This window comes from Zonotrichia albicollis, chromosome 30 (assembly GCF_047830755.1).
Source record: "Zonotrichia albicollis isolate bZonAlb1 chromosome 30, bZonAlb1.hap1, whole genome shotgun sequence".
NCBI lineage: Eukaryota > Metazoa > Chordata > Aves > Passeriformes > Passerellidae > Zonotrichia > Zonotrichia albicollis.
The window spans coordinates 1,371,104-1,377,997 of record NC_133848.1 but is presented as its reverse complement, the minus strand read 5'-3'; the positions used below and the strand labels follow the sequence as shown (position 1 = coordinate 1,377,997).

The window sequence follows — 6,894 nt, the reverse complement described above, 5'->3', positions numbered from 1 at the left end:
TGCTGTCCAAACGCTGCTGCAGCTCAGAAAGCCCTGGAGCTGGGACCCTTCCCTGGGGAGCCTGGGCAGGGCCCCAGCAGCCTCTGGGCAAAAACCTTTTCCTGACATCCAACCTGAGCCTGCCCCGACTCAGCTGCAGCCGTTCCCTCCACTCCTGTCCCTGGGCACCAGAGGGAAGAGGTTCCCACAGCCCCAGCCAGGGACCCGCTCCCAAGGCTGTTGCCATGGCCACCAGGGCTGGGACCAGCTGGGATGCTCGGTTTCCACGGGCCAGGGTTCAGGAATGGGATTCCCCAATTTCCTGTCCCCACTAAAACCACGCTGCCCTCACTGCCCTCCCGCCTCCCATGGAAAGCACAAAAGGCAAAGATCCCGGGCTGTAATAAGAACAATTTATTGGGAACAGCAACGAGATAAGGAACAAACAGAAACAGAAATAATATTGATAACAGAAGGGATAAGAAAAACTGTTTACAGGGAAAACTAAAACACAACTCACTTGGTCTGCCTTGCCACGTATTTCCTCCTGCCTGGAAAGGACACCCTTCTCCTCAGGGAGACAGAGAGTCCCTTTCCTGTCCCTGGCAATGACCTGAGGTGGGAGTGAATGCAATGACAGGGCCATGGCCAGACCCTCATGTTCTTCCATACCACATCATGTCATTGACAGGGGCAGAAAAAGGGACAGGTGTCTTCCTAGCATGTGTCATGGGGAACATTGATCACCAAGGCACTTCCCAACATGGATCCTCCAATTATGGATGAAGTTGGGGCAGTGCTCAAAAGTCCTCTTGCACTGGGGCATTGCCAGGCCTTCCCTTACAGGTGCCTCCGTTGGTGTCTGGTTAAGACAGAAATCTGGGTGAAGCTCTTCCCACACCGGGGACACTCGTAGGGCCTCTCCCCAGCGTGGATGAGCTGGTGGGTGATGAGGTTGGAGTTGTACTTGAAGCCCTTCCCACAATCAGGGCAGCAGAAGGGCCTCTTCCCAGTGTGAATGAGCTGGTGCCTGAGAAGATCAGAGCTTCTCCGAAAGCTCTTCTTGGACTCGGGACACTCGTAGGGCCGCTCCCTGGTGTGGATGTGTTGGTGTACGACAAGGGCAGGGCTGGAGCTGAAGCCCTCCTACATTCCTTACACTCATAGGGCCATTCCTCGGTGTGGATCATCTGGTGGCTGATCAGGGTGCTGCTCTGTCTGAAGCTCTTCCCACACTCTAAGCATTTGTAGGGCTTCTCCCCATCATGAAGCTGCTCATGGACCACCAGCTCTGAGCCCTGGCTTGAGCTCTGTCCACCTTCCTGGCTCAGGGTGGGTGTTTCCTCCCCAGAGCACACATAGCTTGCTTCGGAGCCCATCCTCCTGTGGAATCTCTGGGGATTTTCCTCCCCACTGGAATTCTGCACTGTCGAGTCACTCAAAATGGCCTTTTCCATGAGTTTCTGCCATGGAGATTCTTCCTCCATGGACTCTATTCTCAGCTCCTTCCCTGGGGAAGGAAAAACAAGGAGAGGATGGGATTTGCCTCCATGCCACAGGGAAGGGGAAGGAGATCCCCCCAGTGCATCCCTGGAAGGACGGGTTTGGCAGCAGGGTTGTCCTGCAGCCGGGGGCCGTGCTGGGCTGGGAGATGGAGTAGGAGAGAGGGGGAAAGGGGCACTGACTTCCTCCTCACCTGCCTGGGTGCCCTGGGGTTCCTTCCTGTTCCTGGCAGCCTCCTCCTCCATCCAGTAGAGACCTGAGAATGGAAAATCCTGGTCTGGGAAGAAAACAAAGGGCGCACATTGTATTTTCTTCTGATTTTAAGGCAAACCAGTGTGAGAGTCTAAGTAAGAATCACAATTTAATAAGAAAGTGAAGACCAAGGCAATGATACAGAAACACTGCCTTAAACTGACAGAGTCAGGATATAACCTGACACCCTATTGGTCAGGGTGGTGGCTGCAGTCCCATTAAATGGTGGCTGCAGTCCTGCTGGAGTGATGAACGTGATTCTGTCAGAGCAGTGATGCTGTAGAAAGGTCTGGTCTTCCTCTGAAGGTCCAGTGGTGGTTATGGAGCTCTTGTCCTCTGGGAATCCAGTAGGCAAGCTGCTCCTGGTGTAGCAAGGCTCAGTTTATGTCCAGGTAGGAATGCTTGGATCCTCCCCCTGGGCAGGGCATCCCACAATGGGATAATGGAATTTTATCAGTCCTGCAGTGACAATCAATGGCCCATTAGCAGAAGATATCTCCCTGTCCTGGGGTGATATTATGATGCTTGTATATCCTCATTCATCTGTTCTGTGCCTTTAAGACCGGCTCTGAAGAGTGGAAGTTTTGTTTGGGTTTCTCTTTTCAGGGACACAGAGGAAAGCGGTACACAGAGCTGTTTTTTCACTTCCAGCTTCAGCTTGCTGCTTTTGCTTGCTCTCTTTTTCTGCTCTTGCTTCTGCTCTGCTTTCTGCCTCTGCTTATTAGCTAGCTCTAGCTAAACAGTCCACATTCCTTCCTGGACTGTTTCTCCTCTCCTGTTTCTGTGACCATCTCAAACCTGCTCCAGACTGGGACCCGGGAACACCGAAGGTTCGGCTGCAGCAGCTGCCCCAGCGCCGGAGGGACTGAGAACAGAGCAACCACCCCCCCGAAAGAGACTTTCTTATTTTATCATCTTTCTCAGAGCGGTGTCATCGGGTATTGTTCAATTTGTGTGCTGGGGGGTGCGGGGCCAGTCAAATAAACAGGTTCTTTCCACCTCTCTCCGAGGAATTTTTCCCGAACCGGTTGGGGGGAGGGGCCGTGTGGATTTCGCTTTCTGGAGGGGCCCTCCTTTGCAGACTCTTTAACAAATTTGCCCTAAACCAGGACATTATCAGGGCTGAGTCATGGAAGAGATAAAGAACACTTCCCCCCCCCCCGTTTATAGCAGTTTATGAAGATGGGGATTGAAAACATGCATTTGGTTACATCTTGCATTGCAACCTGAAACAGTGGGGTAATTCCTGCTCAAGGGGTGAACACCACCCTCCTTACCCAAACTAGCTCAGGTGTAAAACCCCCACACACAGAGGACAATATCACACTTGCCCTGCTCCAGGTGAGGTCTCTGTCCCTTGACAGTCATCTTTTCTCTTTCTTTCCATCTCTCTACCTCACATTTACTGTTCAATAAAATCCATTTTGGATTTGGTATCGTTAGCACCTTAATTGGGGCAGAGGAATCTCTCTAACAATTTGCATTACCAGACTGTGACATTATTTTTGCACAGTGTGTTTAGGTGCTCTTCTCTTACCCCAAGTGCCTTTGACTACATCATGGCTCCCTCCACTGACAAGGTTGTGGTTCTCTCTGGAAGAACTCTTGGAAACTTGGACACAGTCCCTCCTTCCTCCTGGGGTGCTTATGGAGCTTATTAAAGCTTTATTTCTTTATGGGAGAAATGATGAGGACAATGGCTTTTATGGGTGGCCAATGTAAAGAAAATAATTTGCTGTCTTTCTTTATAAAGTTGTTAAAATCACTGGAGGAAATGGAGCAAATCTTACCAGTGAGACTGACAAGGTTCATTCAGTCCACGGTGAGGAACACAAGGCGGCTAAAAGTCCCACAAGAAGCCCAGCTCAAGTAGATAAATTTCCGAATAAGTCCTGAATTCCCAGGCTTGGGGGCTTTACCAAATGTGACAATAATTTTTCTCTTTATCCCTGTCACCTTTGTGACTGCAACACAGAGCTTTCCATTCCTTTTAATAATCTGTATTGGCCCAAATTTCCACTTTCCTTTTATCGGAACCTGCCAGCAGCTGAGCCGGAGCTGTGCAGGAAGCAATGAATATTGGAATTGCAACATCACTGCTTGGAATGTCGGTTTATTCATGTTTGGGATTTTTTTGCGCTTTCATCACAAGTTACTTGTGGGAAGAGCATACATTCTTCAAAGTGATTTTGCAGAGTCAAGTTTGATTTCTGCCAAGTTTATTTTGTCCAGTGCCCAGAGAATGCTCACGGGGTCTCTCTGCCTCTCGCACTGGGGGACGCTTGGGAAGGGTTTGGGGGGGGTTTCCTGTCCCTGTCATCCCAGGCCATTCCCCAGGGGTGTCTCTGTCCCTGTCCCTCTCACCCCAGGCTATTCCCCAGGGGGTCTCCATCATTCTCACCCCAAGGAATGCCTGGGGGGTCTCCCTCCCTCTCACTCCTGTGCCAGGGGGTGCTCGGGGCAGTCTCTGTCTCTCTCAGTCCAGGGGATGCTCAGGGGTCTCTGTCCCCTCACCCTGGGGAATGCTCGAGGGGTCTCCATCCCTCTGGCCTCAGGGAATGCCTGTGCAGGGCTGGGGACCAGGGGCTCTGTGTCCCTCTCACCGCTGAGGGTGCTCGGGGCTGGGGGGGCTCTCCGACCTTCTCACACCTGGGGAGGCCGGGGGGGTCTCTGTCCCTCTCAGCCCTGCTGTGACCCCACCCAAACATCATCGGGGTCAGAGGGACAGAGACACCCCCAAACCCCCAGAAGGGCTGAACCTGGGATTTGGTTTGGGGCTGAGGATTTAGGAAGGGGCTGGAATTGGGGCTGGGCTTGGAGTTGGGGCTGAGATTTGGATTAGAGCTGGGATTGGGGTTAAGGCTAGACATGGGATTGGCTTTGGGCTGGGGTTGGGATAGATGAGTCTGGCACTGGGATGAGAATAATACAGAACTGTGAGTGTGTCTAAATATGGAGGGAGACTGAGACTGGGATCAGGGTCAGGTTTGGGATTGACCTCACCCAGAGTGGGACAGGGGGATGTCACGGTGGGAAGGTTTGGGGAAAATTCTGGTTTGGGGAAAAACAAGGTGTCAATGCCTTGGGTTGGGGATTCCTCCCACTCACGTCCATTTCCAGAAGACACCTGTTGTCCAAAAATCAAGAGTGAATAAAAAAAAAGCCACCAGGAGTTTCCCATTTCCAGTCTCATCCCTCTTGGGTTATGGTTGGTCCCCCATCTCAGGGCTGGTGGGGATTCCATCGGTCCTGGGGATCCCCCCTCTCCAAGATCCTGCTTTTGGATTCTGGGAGGTTCTGGGGTCCCAAGGTCCTCCTCTCCAGCCTCCCCTCAATCCAGCAACTTGAGGTTCCCCCTTTTTTCCACTACCCTGTCCTGGTCTAGGGCAAATTTGGTTGAAACCCTCCAAAAGGAGTTTCCTCTAGAATGCCGATTCAGCAGCCCCACCCTCAGCCAATTTGGGAAAATATTTCCGGGGAGAAAAGTCTAAAAAAACTTTATTTTAAAGGCAAAGCATTCACCAGCACAAAAATTGAACAATATTAAGCAATAAAACCTCCTGCTGCTGAAAACTAGATTACAGACTCTGAAAGTCTCTCCTTTGGTTGGAGCTCCGGGCACTCAGCGTATTATCAGTGCCTTATCAGTGTCTTATCAGTCTATTATCAGTCTCTTACCAGTCCGTCCAGCGCTGGAAATGCCTCGACCTAGGTCCGTCTCAGTGGGCCTCAGGCGGGAGCTGCCGGTGGTGTTCTGGTTGTTCAGTCCAGAGCAGGTTTAAACAGCTCCAAAGAAAAAGAAAAATCAAAGTCCAGGGAACTTCTCTTCCTCAGAGGCCTAAAACCTGACTAAAAGCAAAGGAGAGCTCTGTCCTGCTGTCTGTCCATTCCGCAGCTGGAATGTAGAGGAGTGAGTGCAGTTTCTGAAAACAAACTGCAGTTTTTTCCTCCTCCTCTTCGCTCTCAGAACCAGCCTTAAAGGTGCAGAACTCATTTCTGGGCTAAACGGACCGATGGGGTACGAGCATCACGAAGTCACCCCAGGACACGCCCCTGTCAGGGTCAGGGGGTCCCGTCCCCGCCTCATCTCCGGGCTGCCGGGGGTCCTCCAGCTCCGGTATCGCCCCTTCCCCTCTCCCCGCCACGGGGGTCCCCCGTTGCACAGCCCCGGCTCTCACGGGGATCCCCAAAACCAATGTCCCACCCCGTCGGTACCGGGCCATCCCCACGTGGACACCCCGGGACCCTCCCGAGGGGCGATCGCGGCTCCTCTCCCCCTAAAAAAGCTCCTCTTGGGGAGCCCGGAGATATCCGGGGCTCGAGTCCGGCATCTGCCGGCTCCGAACCCTCTCCAAAAAATCCTCCCGGAGACCCCTGGCTGGAGCCGGGGCGAGCTCGGCCTCCGCCCTCACCTGCGGTTCGGGGCTGGGGGCGATGCTCCCGGGGCAGGGGGTGCTGCAGGCTCGGCGTTCGGGCGCTACGAGCGCCGCGATTCTCCCGCTCCCGCTGCTGCTCCTCCTCTCCCTCCTCTTCCTCCCGCATTTCCTCTGCTGCCAGCCCGGGTTCCCCTTTCCCACCGCTCTGCCCCGCAGCACCGGCTGCTGGGTGGGGGAGCCCCCGATCGGCCCCAGGGCTGGGCAGGGGGCTCGGGGACGCCCCCGGGGCGGATCCGCCCCCCCGGCCCGAGCCCCAAATTCCGCTCCGGGGCCGCTGGGCTCTACGGGCCCGCCTGGCAACCGGGGAGTCATCGGCGAGAAAAGCTCTGGTTGGCTGGAAATTGGTTAGCGCCTCTTCTGATTGGCTGGAATTGTGAAAGGCGCTGCGCCCTGCGGGTGTTCCTGGGAGCTGCGGAGTCCAGGCGGGAGCCTTTTCCTGTTTCTTTCTGTTCTCTGAGACCTCTTCCCGATTTCTTTCTCTCCCTTTCTCCTCCCCATTTCTTGTTCCGTTCAGTCCACGTTCAATAATCGTCAGTTGCGTTCCCACGCTCTCATTCGCTCCTTCACTGGGGCAGAGGCGTCTCTCCCTCGCGGGGTCGTAATCCATGGGCAAAGTCCCTTCCCACCCCAGTCCTTCCAGGACTCGCTTCTATTTCCTCCCTCCCTCTGCTTCCAGAGGGGAAGGTGCTGGAAAATGTCCATCAAAGCCACCTTTGCTGTGTGC

The 6,894-nt window shown here is 53.9% G+C and overlaps 1 long non-coding RNA gene across 1 annotated transcript; it reads right to left on the bottom strand.

The window, feature by feature from the left end:
- Nucleotides 1–410: 410 nt before the first annotated feature.
- LOC141725591 (uncharacterized) lies at nucleotides 411–6,461 on the bottom strand. Its single transcript, XR_012577355.1, has 4 exons — nucleotides 6,147–6,461; nucleotides 5,413–5,520; nucleotides 1,676–1,759; nucleotides 411–1,489 (listed from the first exon to the last, which is right to left on the bottom strand). It is a non-coding gene; the product is annotated as an uncharacterized LOC141725591 (long non-coding RNA).
- Between the last annotated feature and the right edge of the window lie 433 nt (nucleotides 6,462–6,894).